The sequence below is a fragment of the Harpia harpyja genome, chromosome 1 (genome assembly GCF_026419915.1).
Source record: "Harpia harpyja isolate bHarHar1 chromosome 1, bHarHar1 primary haplotype, whole genome shotgun sequence".
Lineage (NCBI taxonomy): Eukaryota > Metazoa > Chordata > Aves > Accipitriformes > Accipitridae > Harpia > Harpia harpyja.
In genome coordinates this window covers 56,436,318-56,453,714 of record NC_068940.1, presented here as the reverse complement: position 1 = coordinate 56,453,714, position 17,397 = coordinate 56,436,318, and the positions used below count along the sequence as shown (strand labels likewise).

At 38.5% G+C, this 17,397-nt stretch overlaps 1 long non-coding RNA gene across 1 annotated transcript; it reads right to left on the bottom strand.

Annotated features, from left to right (window-relative positions):
* Positions 1–721: 721 nt before the first annotated feature.
* LOC128145400 (uncharacterized) lies at positions 722–10,456 on the bottom strand. Its single transcript, XR_008236455.1, has 3 exons — positions 10,108–10,456; positions 8,191–8,367; positions 722–1,049 (listed from the first exon to the last, which is right to left on the bottom strand). It is a non-coding gene; the product is annotated as an uncharacterized LOC128145400 (long non-coding RNA).
* Between the last annotated feature and the right edge of the window lie 6,941 nt (positions 10,457–17,397).

The following is a 17,397-nucleotide window of genomic DNA, read 5'->3' as shown; positions in this document are numbered from 1 at the left end:
AAATATCCACAAATGTCCACAAAATGTCAACTGAGTTCATTTAGTCCATGACTTTGTGCTTCATCTTTTATGGTGGTCACTCAGGACAGGAAAGGTGGTGTGTTGCGTGGAGTTACTGGGCACCAAAGCCAGCTCAGGTCAGCTCACTGCTGTACTTGCACTGCTTCTTGTAAGGCTTCTCCTCCATCAGTTCTGGTGGTTCCTTCTATAGTAATTCCTATAACATGCAACTCAAATCCCAGGTTACGATTTAAGGGTATTTCCATTACAATCTCCACCCCGGTCCCTTTGGACCAGACCATAGGGTTTAACATTGCAATGAACTATTCCCCTTGCACCTGCTCCAGCTTGGAATTATTCACAGACTGCAGTCCGTTAGGGTTGTACCTGCTCCAAGTGGAGCCTTATCTAGGAGCCACAGTCTCTCCAGGGGTATACATGCTGCAGCATAGACTTATCCACAGCCACAGTTGCTTTGAGGTGCACCTGTTCCAGCACGGCCTTCTCCATGGGCCGCAATGGCTTCAGAGATATACCTGCTCCAGTGTGGCCTTACCCACAGCCACAGTCCCTTCAGAAGTAAACCTGCTCCAACATGGCCTTACCTATGGCTGCAGTCCCTCCAGGGCCATAAGTGCTTTGTCGTGGGCTTACCCCTGGCCACATGCTTTGAGGTGCTCCAGCATGACCTCATGCACAGCCACTGGTGCTTCAAGGTGTACCTTTGCCAGTGTGGACTCATGCTTGGGCCACAATCCCTTCAGAGGTATACCTGCTGCAGCAGACATAACCACAGCCACAGACGCTTTGAGGTTTACCTGCTCTGGTGTGGACTCATCCACCGCCACAGAGGCTTCAGGGTGTCCTGCTCCCGCATGGACTCATCCACAGGTCACAGTCCGTTTGACTCAAGTTCACACTGAAGTTCCAGCCTGTCCAGTACAGCAGTACAGAAACATCCACGATGCCCTGGCCATCTGCCAGGCCAGGCGCATGGCCATTGCTGATATCAATATGTACCCAGGCACAGCAGAGTCAGATGATAAGCCCTACAGCAGTACAGCAAGCAGCAAAACCAAAAATCAGCCACTAATGAGCATTAGACTCTAATATACAGTGAGACAAGCAACCCCATGGCAAGCACAGGAGCCTGTCAGTTAATAGCTGAACAGCAATAGAAGCTACAAATTCGATCTAGCACATTGTCCTGGTTTCGGCTGGGATAGAGTTAACTGTCTTCCTAGTAGCTGGTACAGTGCTATGTTTTGAGTTCAGTATGTGAAGAATGTTGATAACACTGATGTTTTCAGTTGTTGCTCAGTAGTGTTTAGACTAAAGTCAAGGATTTTTCAGCTTCTCATGCCCAGCCAGCGAGAAAGCTGGAGGGGCACAAGAAGTTGGCACAGGACACAGCCAGGGCACCTGGCCCAAATTGGCCAATGGTGTATTCCATACCATGTGACGTCCCATCTAGTATAGGAACGGGGAAGTGGGGGCAGGGAATCGCCGCTTGGGGGACTAGCTGGGTGTCGGTCGGTGGGTGGTGAGCAATTGCCCTGTGCATCATTTGTACATTCCAATCCTTTCATTATTACTGTTGTCATTTTATTAGTGTTATCATTATCATTATTAGTTTCTTCTTTTCTGTTCTATTAAACCATTCTTATCTCAACCCACGGGTTTTGCTTCTTTTCCCGATTTTCTCCCCCATCCCACTGGGTGGGGGGGAGTGAGTGAGCAGCTGCGTGGTGTTTAGTTGCTGGCTGGGGTTAAACCACGACACACATTCCAATTAAATCTGTCATTATCTGGAACCCTTCGAGCCCCTCATTGGGCGCCAAAAAGGACTGTCATGGTTTAACCCCAGCCAGCAACTTAGCACCACACAGCTGCTTGCTCACTCTCCCCTGGTGGGATGGGGGAGAGAATTGGAAGAGTAAAAGTGAGAAAACCTGTGGGCTGAGATAAAGACAGTTTATTAGGGAAAGCAAAAGCCATGCACAAAAGCAAAGCAAAACAAGAAATTCATTCACCACTTCCTATCAGCAGGCAGGTGTTCAGCCATCTGCAGGAAAGCAGGGCTCCATCATGTGTAACAGTTACTTGGGAAGACAAACGCCACCACTCCAAACGTCCCCCCACTTCCTTCTTCTTCCCCCAGCTTTATATGCTGAGCATGACGTCATACGGTCTGGGATATCCCTTTGGTCAGTTGGGGTCAGCTGTCCTGGCTGTGTCCCCTCCCAACTTCTTGTGCACCCCCAGCTTGCTCACTGGTGGGGTGGGGTGAGAAGCAGAAAAGGCCTTGATGCTGTGCAAGCCCCGCTCAGCACTAACAAAAACATCTCTGAATTATCAACACTTTTTTCAGCACAAATCCAGACCATAGCCCCATACCAGCTACTATGAAGAAAATTAACTCTACCGCAGCCAAAACCAGCACAACATGCTAACTATGTCCTGAGAGAAATTTCTCTGATCTTTCTTTTTTTTGGATTATATGCATTAGTTCTTTGGTGCTTTAATAGCCTTAGAAGAAAAGATGTTACAGTGGGTAGAGAACATGTCCAACATTTTGATTCTATAGTGCCACAATGTTACATACCTTCTTTGCTGTAGCAATGAGTTTCCTACATAAATGAAGTGGCTCTCTATGCATTCTTACTAAGTGCTAATGCTTACCCTCACAGGACAACTCTCAGAGCTACTGTGTGTTAAAGTAGTGACAAGGAATTGGAGAATTACATTTGAAGATCTAAAAGTTTCATTAGCAGCATATTTTTATTGCCTTTCTTTCTCAGCAAACTTGTTAATAACGCAAGATAGGTTATCATTTTCCCTACTGAAATTGATTAATTTTGAATGATTTTTTGTAAGAGGAAAATGAACCATCTCTAACGGAGAGTCACATTCTCTACCTGTTGAGATCAGATGCCAATACTCTTATTCACAGTCAGGAACATTTTCATGGCCTAACCGAAGTCAGCAGTGCTGCTTGAAGGTACTATATATGGCTCATAGGACTGAGTGACAAAAGCTGTTACTACCTGAATACTCTTAATGTAAAAAGAAACAAATACTTTCCAGCTCTCTTGCATCCAGATTACTCTGGACTATGAAGCAGTAGATATTTCAGATTTGTTGTTTGTTGTTGTTGTTCCATTGATAGTATGCCCAATTTTGAGTGCCTTTCTGTACAAGTTTTCTATCTCAGTAAGTTTACTTTTGAAAGAAGGAAAAAAAACCCTAGGATATGTTGTATGTGACTTAAAGTTTGGGATGCAAAAAAACGGGGAGAAGTAGACAAAAGGAAAATTCACAACATTCATTTCAAAACGTGGGCATAGGGATGTCTTAAAGGGGATACAACAAATTTTATGATTTCATTGTAATAGAGTTTAACAATATACCTGTCCACTGGAAAGCAAGCACACGAAAGTTATGCATGTGTTTTATAAATCATACACAATACAAATAACAGTACATTTCAGTCGTCTTTTATTTGTACAATTTGAGAGGAACTTCACTGAGAGCAGTTGAATTGCACTAGGAATCAGGAGAATCAACATCTCACAAGAATTTACCAACATATGGTTCTAGAATGATTTTACTCTTTTAAATTTATTTATGTCGAGAAACACTTGTGTAAGTAAAGATGGCTAGAACAGAAGTAGCTGTGTTGTGGAAGCTGTATTTTTAAAGTTTTAGTGATCCACTAAGCTAAATTTTGCTTTTGTTATGTAAAACAGAACACTTTTTAAACATTTTTCATGTGAGCATATTTCAAGATAAGGGCCATAGTTAATTTTAGTATCATAATGTACTTCTGACCAGAGTAGGAAACTACTTAATTTTCTCAATCATTTTGTACAGTCTGAGGCTTGTTCATATACAGCATGTCATTGTTGTCTCATGAGAATTTTCAGGCTATAACAACAGATTTGCACTGGAAATGTTCATTGGTGTCTGAAGGATGCACAGTGTCTTTCTAGCATAGTTTTTTCCCTTTCATTTACTACTCAGTATATTATGGTGACCAGTAAATTAGGGGGAAATAGACATTTACTTAGCATTGGACTGAAGGAAAATTGTTGACATTCTTCACATTCCATGTGTACAGCATATACAGGCTTTTGGGATGACTCCAATCCAAGTTCTCAAATGCCTGAACTACTTCTGTATCTGCCTGGTGAAATCTTTAGTCATGAGCAGCTGATGTAACAGGACACCTAATTATTAAAACCATTTCAGTTATAGGGTTTATTTGGTTTGGTTTGGATTTTTTTCTACTTTAGTGAACGATGGCCAAAGAAATATCCTTTTGGGAACACAGAATTGTTGGACGTAATTTTGAGTAGGCTTGGGATGGTTCTCCGTAGTATGCTGTGCTCCAGCCAGTCCTAAACAAACATGGATATCTAGTTCCTCACCAAAGGCTGCTTGGTCCTAGCATGGTACCTAGGGCTATGGCTAGATGTATTACACATTTTGCTGCCCATCGTTTATAGTGGTCATAGTGATGAAAAATGGGCAAACTGGTGCATCTAACAGACATACAAAATATTACAGTATGTGGATAGTATACCATTCTTTAATATTACCATTTTTCTAGTGAGGAGACACCATGTTTTTTTTAATTCAAGACCAAAGACGCAACAAAGTTGTGTGAGTATTTCTATCATAGTCATGAAAGGAGGCAAACCCCATTGAACGGAGCTGTGATACAGAGTGAATTGACTAACCAAGGCAAGTCAACCTGTCCCTTTCCTACCTGTGGTTGCACAGAACATACACAATTAATAAGGGTATATTAATATATTAATAAAAGCTATGTAATATAGTGGAAAGAGAGAAGAAAAGACATATGAGCAGATTCTGTGCTCCACATGTACCAAGTTCTGCATGCATTGGCAACACAAAAAATAATAATTCCGCAAGTGAAATAAAATTGTCATTTAGTCCATAAATAGTTTACAGATATTTTCCCCAGTGACATTTGTAGAATGAGGCTGCAATCCTTCATCCGTCATACCTCTGTGACAGAACTGGATGAAAGTATTTTTGCCAAGAATATGTCATAAAAATTTTGTTTCTCATTTTCATGGAACACATAGGTACTCAGAGTAATTCAAGAATCTTTTACTTGGAAGGTTCACTGAAGTACTGAACAGAATACAAAGATCTATCATAGAGTTTCCACAAACTTTTACATTCATATCCATTTTTCCAGGAATAAATTGAATTTCTGTTGTCAATAGGCCTTAGCTGACCCATATATAAGGTGAATGTCACCAGTGACCAGTTGAGTCAGAGCAGTCATTTCTCCCTTGCTCCAAACATTATGTCACCTACATGAACTAATAAATCCCTCAGGAGCAGGAAAGCTAAATCCTATGTGAACAGTTTTTTTACTCTGACACTCGAAAAATACAAACTTTTGGCTTCCAAATAAATTAAAATCTGATCCTACTGTTTTCATTATGCCTTAACTGATAGAAGACTTCCTTTGAAATGAATAAGAGTCACAGAAATGTATATTGGATACCCTGACAAAGTGGACTGAAATGTTTGAGAAAGCACATATGTAAGAACTTTGCTGAGCTGGAAGCTTGCATAGTTCTCATGTGAAATATGCAGCTGAAACATCATCCTCTAAGCATGATATTTTACACACAAGCAAATGATCTAGAAAGTGGCAGTTTCTGATGAAGATGATTAAAACATATGACTAGTTAAACCAGGTTGTCTTAATTTCCAGAAGGATAAGAAGTGTTTTCTGTACAAGTGTAGTTCCACCTTTCTACAAGTGTACATCCTGTTGTGTTTCTTGAATTGTAACCCATACTTACTGCTTGACATTTTTAGGGTTAAAAAAATACAGTAAAAAAACCCAACTCCCATTTTTTGCCCTGATGTGTTTGAAAGAAGGCCTATAGCTGTATTATTATAAATGGGTTGATTTAAGTGCATTTCTTTTTTTTTTTTTCCCAACTTTCAACCGTGCATTTTAATGTTCAACAATTTGTCTTGGTTTTAATCTGACTGGGACTCGAGAATAATTTCAAGATAAGGGGCAGTTCTGGCACTTGAACAAATGTATATAAGCCAACTATAAATATATTTTGGCTGAAAATTAAAAGAAAGATCTTGACCATTAAAATGTTCTGATTCAATTTTCCAAAATGACAAAAAAAATATGGAAGAACTTAACAAATTTTAAGGTGGAATTCTTGAAATCACAAGGGGTTGAAATTGATAGATCAGGAAATCTCTTCTGGTCCTTGATTCCGATCAAGAAATACTTCTCCTACATATGGTCTTGTAGGATTTTTTCACCATCTATCAACGTGGTTACTTTCTGGATAACTAAAGTTATGATGGATCTGGAAGTGCGTAAGTTTTTCTCAGTGCAAGTAAGACACAGATCCATGGAGCACATTTCTTAAACAGTAGTCGAGCTTCATGTTAAGTTATAACTGACCAAGTAAGAAATGTGTCTGTTTTCCAGCTAAACTGGAAACCAGAGTTAGACAATCAGTTATCATCGAATGTTTTCCCCAGTGCTATCATAAAATATGTCAGTTAGATATAAGCAAGACAATATAAACTCTACGGGATCATAGACTCAGTCCAGCTCACCATGAAGCCAGTGAGGGATTTGGTCATTGACAAGAAAAGAAAGGCAGGGTAGGCCATGAAGGGCAAACTAATCCAAATGCTCTCTCTATACAGCAAGCACTAACTCAGTATAAGTGAGGAGCTACGATTTTGTTTTGGTATAACGGACAATGTGAATCAAACACCTTTCCCAGCAATCAAACTAATTTGGAAATACCATGAGCAATACTTGCATGCATATATAAGATTTTAATTATTGTTCTCCTCTTGCACAGGCGGGAGAGCAAGGACTGATTGAGTCTATGTATCCCATCACCAGAAGGTGAAGGAAGGGATTACTGTGCATTCATGGAGGAGAAAAAAAGTAAATTGTTCTGATCTGTAACTGTCAGTACAGCAGGCATGGGTTGACTTTAAGGTCTTGTTAGGAAAGCATTTCTTGTTGTTCAGCACTCACTTAGAGCCAAAGAACCAGTATCTCCAGTTCTTTTATGTTTTACTTTGAGAGCTGATGATAAAATAAATGGAAATGTTGGAAGACCCCTTAAGGAGAGAGAGATGAGTAGCCTGGCAAATAGATTGGTATAGCACAACATTTGGGTTTCTGAAAGAAGAGGCAAGGACAAAAGAATTTTTCTTCTGTTTCAATTTTGAAAGCAAAATAGAGATTACAGTTAAACAGTATAGTATTTGATTTGTCTGATGATCATATTCTTTCTTCCTACCTGTTATTTAATTTGTGGAGTTTCCTTTTTTTTGTGGTGGGGTTTTTTTCCCTCTTTTTTTAATTATTGGTAGTATTATTATTGTCATTTCTGGCTAACTACAAAAATTTAGGCTTGGTGTTAATGAGCAAATTTCAAATCTGGACCATGCTTGCAAGGAAAAGGCACTTGAAGCATCTCATATAGCAAGATGCTTCACAATTCCCAATTGATTCCACAATTCTCAATGTGGTTATTCTTATCTCTGCAATATGAGTGAGCCAGCACAGTCTAAATGAGTAGACACGGGGGTGAAGCAGACTCTATGGAGGGACAGCAGAATCTCTATTCTAAGGCAGGCTTCATCTCACCCCTATTTTGCTGTCTACAGCTGTGCCAGGTACTCAAGGATCTTCTTGTAGTTAAAGGAGAGGAAACAGGCACTTCAGTAGTGCTTGACTCATCTGATCATGTGCAAACTTCTAGTTTAGGGTAACATGAATCTTATCCTAGATGACACTGACAATCCTGACTAGCTCTCTGTCAACTGTAAAGGGAGACTAAAGTGACAAGTCTGAAGTTAGTTGTCTATATTCAGATGAATCCTTCCTTGATTTGTGAGTGAGAAAGATGTTATCCTTTTTTTTTCTTCCGACCATTTACTTGTAATCCCATAGACTGCTGGCTGAGCAGCAGAGTGAATATTACATCAATCAAGGTTTGAAATAAAACCAAGGTCAACTGAGCTGAACAGGAGACTAATGAACAAAAGATGCACTTTTTCTGGAAAGAATAGATTTTTCAGTCTGAGTTACCAAAATATCCCTGTGAGTGTGTCTATAAATGCTGTAGGTACTTCTGAAGCCACCTGCTTCACCAGACCTGCCGGTTTTGCTGGTTTGCAAGAAGTGTGACTGAGAAGTGTCCTGGAGCTAATGGTATCTTCAATGCCTGTACATGCCCAGGGGGTTAATATATTGCCAGACAGCCTCTAAGCAGGCAGTCCACAAGCTGATAGAGAAGCAGCCATGTGGATGGAGAGCGCCTAGAAAAAAGGTTTTGCTGTATTTACAGATTTTCAGAATGGTACCGACATATCCTACAACTCTTATATAGAGTGGTCTTCACTAAAGGTAGAAGTGGCAAGCAGCTAAATCACTAGCTGCTGTAAGACGGGTGAGTGGAGAATAGTCTTTCAGTCTTTTGTTTGCATCTAAAATTCTCCCACGTTGGCAGGCACGTCCGTGGGTAGAACAATGAGGCCTTACTTCATCATGAAGTTGGAAACACAGAAGGACTCAGTGCTTTTATCACAGCAGCACTTATAATTAGTTTGCATTCCTTTTGGTTGTTAAAGAGATTGCATTCTTTTTGGTTGTCAATGTTTACCAGAGAGATTCAAGGTCTTTTTAAAGTGGAAATGAAATAGCCTGCTCTTCATCTCTCTTTTGCACAGAGTACAGCCATATAGACTTCAACACATTTCGAGGTTTTTGACTGGGATACTGAAGATCTTTCACTGTTCAAAAGTGACAAGTGGTGCTATTAAATACCTCTTTGCTCTCAAATTGTTTCTACAAAATGCAGAAATTTCTACAAGATAGCATGGTATCACTTTTGAATGATGCACAACAAAAATGTGTGTACTCTGTAAATTATGAACATTTCTACAACTAGTTTCATCTAGTTCACCTATAGCTCTATCAGATTTTCTTTATGGGTAGCAAAAGGCATTAGCTTGTTAGCTACAGTCATCATGTTCCTTTCATTCCTTTTAAAGTACTTTTCACTTAGGTTCTTCTGCCTTTTCCTCTTTGAGTGCATTTCTGATGATTAAATCTTTCATACTGGCTCATACTCTTTGCCATCTCCATCCAAGTACTAATGGAGCACTTTCAGTTCACTTGCCCTAATAGGGCAACTTGCCCTATAGGCCAAGAGGCATAGCTTTTGCTGATTTGTCTGTCTGGCTTTAAAAACTCGATTTTGGTCTCAGAGCCAGTGGATCTTGTTTACAGCAGTTGGAATATAGGCGATTTTGGACACTGTGCCTAGATTCCTGTGCTTGTTCTATACATGGATATAATATTTACTTAGCTCTTTGGGAAACTTAATTCAATATTTGTATATTGCTTTGAAATCCTTAGATGCTGTGGAGAATAAATTAGTATTCATTCATTACATGCCATATTGCACTGAGTAACATACAGTACTCTAAGCACCTTTTATTACCAATGCATTTACAGCTAAAAGCTCATACACTATTGTTGTAGTAGGACTTTGGTCTACCTAATGTGACTTCTTTATAATTTTTAATTAAAAGTTGAGATAAGATCAAGAAGTATAAGTCTTTTATCAAATACATTTATTTTTTCATGTCTGATACTTTCAGAAAAGCTGAAAAGGGTCTGAAAGCTAAGTGATTTTTATGTGGCCACACCTCACACAAAGTATCTCCAAATCACCCTGTGTTTCATAAATATTGTGAAAAGGATTTGTGCTTGAGAAGAAAAGGGACTTTATCTTGGAAGATAAATCTCGGCAACTGATATGACTTGAGTGGCCTCTTCCAGTCTTGTTTTCTTATGGATGAAGATTATCCAGAATGTATTTTAATAATATTTGACTTTATATGGACATGACTTATTAAATAGTTACATAACATTATGTATTTGTCTGTATGAGTGGGTGAGACATACACATATATATTCTGCTCTCCAAGAGATAATAGAACAGTATGGTGGGCTGGTATTGAAGCCCTTGACATGTAAATAAGGCAGCTTACCCACAGGCTCCTTCACAGTTCTGTAGTGTCTCATTTCAGATTGCTTTTTGGGTTCTTCTAGAATCCTCCTTCCTCAGTTAGGGAGCTTTCTATTCTCCAAACTAGAGGAAACATGCACAAAACGTTTTTCATGTGACACCAGACTGGATGGCAAACTCAGAGTGCGTTGTGGTGGTTGTTGCAAGAGTCATCACATAAAGGGTTATTACCATCTCTCTTAGTTTCACCTGTGTACCGACAGTCTAGCTGCACCTCTCCTACTATTGTGTAACAGGGCATGTAATAGTTCATTGTGTTGAACTATTGATTGCAGAAAAGACTTTAAAATCACATCTTAGATTAGATATTTCCTAACTCCAGGTAATAAACCCAGGCTGTTTTGCAACGTACAGATTAAAATCTAAAAATGTTAAAACCAGAACACGGCTCTTTATAAATTAGGCTGAAGTGGTCTTTATGAAAGGCATCTGTACTACCAAATCTGATGAGAGGCTGCATGTCATTAAGATGCAACGTTCATACATCAAAGAGTTCTTCACATTGTGTGCCTCTGTCCCAATCCAATGTTGGGGAGGTTTCGATATGATCCCAAGAGCAAGATTAAGACACAAATGAGGTCAAATGCCGTACACCCAAAATAGCTTTTATTGTGAAAAGTAGAAAATAGTAGTAATAGGATAGAATAGAATAAAAAGGCAGAAATCAAGCAAGCATTTGGGATAGAGTTGCAGGAATAGTCACCACCATGGATCCGTGGCATCTTGTTGGTCCTCAGTCTCCAATTCTTCAGTGGTGGGTGCGTGTTCCTCGAGTCTTCGGTAGTAGGGTTCACACAGAGCTTTTGATGGTACCATTTTTATACAGTCCAAGTTCCAAAGTCTCTGCCTGGTTCCAAGAAACTTCATACATATGCATGGTGGGTGTGATGCAAGGCAAGGGTAGGTGTGGTCTGGTTCTGTGCAGGCTCGGTGTGTCCCACGTGGTCGCAGGGGGGACAATTTCGGGGTGTATCAGATGATTTCGGGGTTGTATCAGATGATATGCTCCCCGAGGTCATCGCCCTAGAATCCTTGCACATGCACAGATAGTGGTTTGCAGGCACCAAAACCACAGGATGATGCATGGGCATTCACTCCTGCCTCTGCAGGCAGACCTCAGGTACTAAAACTGTTGCTATGGGTTTTAGTCTTGCCCCTGCAGGCAGACTGCAGGGACTAAAACCATGCTGTGGGTTTTAGTCTAGCCTCTGCAGGACCGGAAACCTTGCAACGAAGCTCACACCCGTTGTACCAAGAAATGTTTAAGGCAAAAATGTCTGTCCATTTAAGACAAAATGCCTGTCCATCACAGCCTCCTATCAAGGCTTCTTGTTTGCTTTTGGTATGTCAGTGCAGAAGGAAGAATGGCAAAAAAGATCACAGTGCAGCCCTACAATTTGTACTTTGATTTCATTCCCTTGTTACTCCTACTCAATTTTTTCCTGATTCTATGGAAAGAAGTAATTTCATTCTCAGTTTCATCCTTACTTTCAAAATGGCTACCTAGGTGTCAAGAGCAATCATTTGTGCTCACAATATTTCTGTGTGCACTTTTGATGTACATGCATGTATGATTTTGTTATATGCTACTACAGCCTGCTGACTGCTTCCCCCGAAAGAACATCAGACTAACTGCAGTGGGACTACTCTGAACAAGGAATGAATAAGCAACCTCTTTTTCAGGATATAACTACTACAGCATAGAATTTATATCAATATGACAATAAAATATATAGTGGTTTTCAGACCACCATACCAGTCAGCACTCAATATCTCCTTAGTTCACCAAAAACCTGTACTGTCTATTTTTCTGTTTAAAGTAGTAGGAGGGTTAGTGGCCTTAATGAAAACCTCCAACTGGTGAATGGGAACATTCTTCAAGGCATGTGATACAGTAACTCCAGTAATTGTGAGCTGTGAGCTGATCTGATCTGGTCAGGCTCGGCTGGAGCTCTTTCTTACGCAGCTCAGGAACTCCACTGAAGCCCAAGCAGTTACTATGCGTTCATAGCCATGGCAAGTGACTTCCTAAAGTTAGCATAAAGGTCATCTAATGCTTTCAATTTTAAAAAAAGTTGCCAGGTTGCCAATCTTCGTACAGTTGGTGTTCTTAATGCCAGGCTGTCTTTGTTAGAAATCAGAAGTCTAGCAGAAAGGAAAAAAAAAAAAAAAGAGAAACACAGGAGATGCATAGGAAATTGTCTGACAGGCAAGTGTGCAGACAGGCAAAACAATACGTATTTATCTTTTAAGTGTAATCATATTCAGGTAGTATGCAGAAGCTCCAGTCATGATTGACACCCTGCTCTGTACTTAGGTGCACTGTAGACACTTAATAAAAGGCAGTCCTGGAGTCATAATGGAGAATTACTGGAGCTTCACATTTAACTGTAACACCAAGTGCCTTACCACAATCAATTGTATGAAAGAATTTATAACATGATTCAAGAGGACTCTGGATACTCCTAATATTATAAGATAGAGTAAATGGTAGTATTTTAAAGTACTTTTATTGTCATGTATCCATATGCTATCTGTAGTAGGAGATGAAGATAACTATGGTTTATTAGTGTGGTAATTGAGACTGAATGATGTGGACAATATAACAGGGAGGCAAATATATATTTACTCAGAATGCTTAAATGCTTCAGTAACTTTAGTGCATTACTCTGCTAACCTCTTCCAATCTGTTAAATAAGTATTGAGTAGATAATGAGGCTGTATCCTCAATAGCACAAATTATTTAACATAAAGCAGTGGTTTAAAGCTACCAGTTGTGAATTATTCCAAAACCTTTACCAAAGAAATTCCCAAGATGAGGGTTGTAGATCACTGTCAGTTTAAAGAAAGAAATCTTGTCAGATAGTGCTGGCTTTTTTATGTGTTTCCAGCTGCTAATTTGCATAAAGTATGGCTAAAAATACATCAGTTCTTCCCTAATATTACTTTGTCATGGAAGTATTTACTGTATTCACCAAGGTGTTGCTATGTACTTGTCTTGCAAAAGCCTTCAAGTCACATGGAGTCTCCTCATCCAGGCATAAATGATAGTCTCTTCTGTAGCATTTACCTTGCAGCCTGTGCATTAGTGAAAGGATGCTTCCCCCCGCCCCCAAATAGCAGAAGGAAATGTTCCAGATTGATTTCAATTTCTCTTTTAAAGGTGACTAGAAATATTTCCAACATAATTGCAATAGCTTTTCATAATATTACTATATTTCACTTTGTGTACATTTTTTTCAACATAGACCTTCTCCTGTGCATCCATGAATGAATATAAACTGAATTAAGAAAAGACTATTTCAGCACAGTATTTTAAATGTACATTTAAATGTATTTTTAAAATACATTCTCAGTGAAATCTGTTGTATATGTTGATACTTAAATACAATGAAAGTTTAATGTAGATGCTTGGAAAATAATTAACATCTTCAGTGTTATATTTTACACTTAAAAGATGCACAGTGTCTGTCTCTGTACGGACAGGACTTCCTCAGATGTCATAGGTATAAACATAAGGGATAAAATCCTATTCCTATTTGATCGATAGCAAAACTTCCTCTGGTTTCAGTAGTACTAAGATTCCACCTTACCCATCCAAAGCATGCAAGACAAGACTAGGATCTAGAAAATACCATTTAATGTATTTGCCATTTAGCAAAAATCTAAATAATATATAAAAATATAAAGTCAATATAAAATATTATTGCTATTGATAATAGGAATATATAACATTACTAAGAGAGAAGGCACCTATGTGATCTAAAAAAATAATAAATAAACTGAGAGAAAGAAAACTTTTAAGGTTAAGGGGTCAAAAATGCTGGTCTTTATTCCAGAATGAAATAGATTCAACAAGGGGTCAGTCTTTCAAGGACTTAATCCATGTTTTAAAAATTGTCTAGATGTTTTTCAGTGCAATCTTCTCAGGTGATAAATTTGGCAAAATCCTCAAATGACCACTGTATTCAGACGGCTATTACTGACCCCATCCTCTACTTCTTGTGCAAAGAAAATCTCATCCTGCGTATTTTATGCACATGACATATAAGACCCAGCTGAGCTTCCAGTTGGGCTGGTTGCATTAGTAGCAGACACAAGTTGCTCTGTATAGTCCCTAAAACAGTCAATTTCTCAAAATAGGTATGTTCATGGATATAACATTTCCAGCTTGGAAGAAAAGAATAATAAAATAGATACCACATTAAAATAATTTGTCTCAGTGATTCTCAAATGTTGTTTCATTTTTTTCATTAATAGACTTTAGGGATAGTAGGAATGCAAAATTATTTTGCAATATAAAAACCATCCAAATAAATTAACAAGTGGTGCTTAAATGAGAGGAGGAGGGAAACAGGCTTAAGGTGGGGTTTGAAGGCAAATTCAGAAGAAAAAGAAAGACATGAATGTGTAGAATACTGTGTCTTGGAGGAGAGAATTATTTTGGACTGTTCAAGTGGATGAGCAGTAATTAAATTATATTTGTAAATAAACAGATTCTTCCATTTCTTCAAGGAGCATTAAACTGGAAATGAGCTCAAAATAAGACTGGTGATTAGTGTAAAACAATTGCATTTCTGACAGGTAACCACCATTTCTTTTTGGTTGTTTTAGTCAGGATGCAGAGTAAGAATGGAATTCAGTTCCATTTGTACATCTATAAAATGCACATTCAAGTCTAGTATATGTCTGAGACATACGTATGGCACGATTTTTTATTTGTTTTGCTTGTCAAAATCTCTCATTATGCAGTGTGGATTGATAGAGACCAAGATGTCCCAAAAGAAATTTCTGAAGGTAGATGCTGTCTTGAGCACATATTTAGACTACAGAAGATGTAGGGACATGGAGCTGAAAACTTCTGAACATCTTCAATTTCTTTTGAGGTCTGTATGAATGAGAGTCTGGGGTCATAATTTTTAATAGTGACATACTAGGCTTTTTGAGAGTTTAACATTCCTTTTTTAAAACCACCTTTGTTATGAAGCATGTAAAGAAAGAATAAGAACCATATTTTGCTATGATTACCTATATACACATTTTCAGTTTTTTATTTGCTTGTTTGTTTTAGTACAACTATGACAACAAAATGATGGTCAAGCGAAAATGCATTCACTTCAAACTATAATGCTATATTTTTAGCTGCATGAAGTGAGAAGAAGATAATGGCTCTTTTCTGCCAATGCATCCTCATATTCCTTTTTAGCTACCTTAGGAAGGTTAGGAAAGACTTTCTTTCCTTACATTTCTAGAAAATAAAATTCTTTTTCAGGTCTTTACAGCGTCTTCCAGGCAGATGATCACAATTTTCATGTGCCCTCTTTCTTCCTCAGAGAAAGACCCTTGTTTATAGACTGTCCCAGTAGAAAACCCCATGTTGTTCTTGATAAACCCAAGACTTCCCTCAGTAATAGAGCTGTCCATTATATGGCCATTTAATTCTATGCATAAAATCATAAATCTTATTTGGTCATAATTTGAAATACATTACATCTATCTTTCCTGTGTGAAGTCCTCATATCTACCATCCTAGAGGCGTGGATGGAAATTCTGCTATGGATAATTTTTAGAGCTCTGCCATGCAAGGGGTCCTTGGCAATCAAAAGTATAAAAAGGAAAAAAACTATGTTAAAATGGTAGTTTGTTAGCAATGAAGAAGCATGGCTTTTACTTTTCAATATTAATTCAGAAGTTTCAGGTTCTTTTTCAGCTTGGCTCGTTTTCTTCTGTGGCCTCAGCTGATCACTTTATTGGATGCCATTTGGTCCCACCAGTGTTTGAAATTCTTAATTACCCTTTCTAGCTTTCTGACATTGTGTTTTTCTTCTTGACATTCACATACTGTAAATATAGCTCTGTCCAGGATGAATTCCATTTAGCAGACAATGCTTGACAGCCCTAGTAAATTCAGAATGATCTATTCATTCATCAATATGTGTGTATAATTTCCATTAAGCTCAATAAAATTTCTGTACAGCTGTAGTAACTAGAGTCTTTTAACACTTTAGTGTCTTACTAATTGCCAGGGAGGTTTCACCAGTAGACTGAGATATCTCCCCAGCTTTTAAGGCTCTGGGAGTGTTGATTTGAAAAATAAGGAAAGATTAATTTTCTTATGGAAGTAGCTTTGCTGGAAGACCCTCCTTCTGCACATCTTGGCTGGTGTGTCTGTCCCAGTCTGCCAGGACACTTTCCTAATCTATAGTGTGTGCAGTACAGGTCCCTGTCGACTCAAGTTGCAGGCACTTGCCGATTGCAGGATAGGGGTGCTAAAGCTTGCAGTTGCCCTGCTCAGACTGCAGGAGTGTCTCACTGCTTGCTTAGGAGTGTCCTCACATTTACATTCTGGAAGTGAAAGGTTAGGAGGAAGAGTAGAAGAGAGAGGTGTCTACTAACTTCATATTGTGCCCTAACACAATTTGACCATGTTTTCATTTCAAAGGTTAATATATTCAACTTGGATTGGTTGAATCATGTAAAGTAATATTTCAAAACATCCTCCAGGAAGAAAAAAAAAAAAAAGAGTGTATATATGATGGTTAGCTTATTTTATAGGACCAAAAAATGCCTGAAGATCTTTATAATGATTTTTGTGTGACAGATTCAGTCAAAGTTAATGATTTTGCAGGCCCCAGTTGTGGTTATATTAAAAATAATTGCATTACCCTTGCACAACTCATTGCTGTTGCTACATAGTTTAAATATTTTATGTAGTTTTTAAGGACTGATCCTGTTCTGAGGTGGGGAAAAATGCAATAATCTGTGCCATTTCTTCCGTCTCAAACCACAAGGAAACTTTCTACTATCTCAATTATTGAAATATTCATCAATCAACCTGCTGAATCTTCCTGATTTGAATTACTTATCTTATCCTTTATAACTAATCTTTAAATGCGTGCCTACTTGTGAGCAATTAGAGTATGTTTTTGAAAACCCCAATTAGCATATGCTAAAGAAGGGTAAAGTTTGAACAACTCAAATCAAGTCATATTTTTGTCCAGTGGAGGACTTCATGAAATAGGTGATATGCAGGTACATATGTATAAAAGAATAAATGGGTGTTGTGCAAGTATATTGCTTTTGTTGTGCTTGTTGGAAGGACCTTAAAAAGCAAAAATTTAGTTTGCAAAATGGTCTGCTGAGCTTTTAAATACTTACTCAGAGAAGCTGCTTATTACTTACTCAGGTGAATAATAAAGGCCAATGAATACTGAAAGGGTTGCAACATCTCAGAATGAAAGCAGTAGGATTT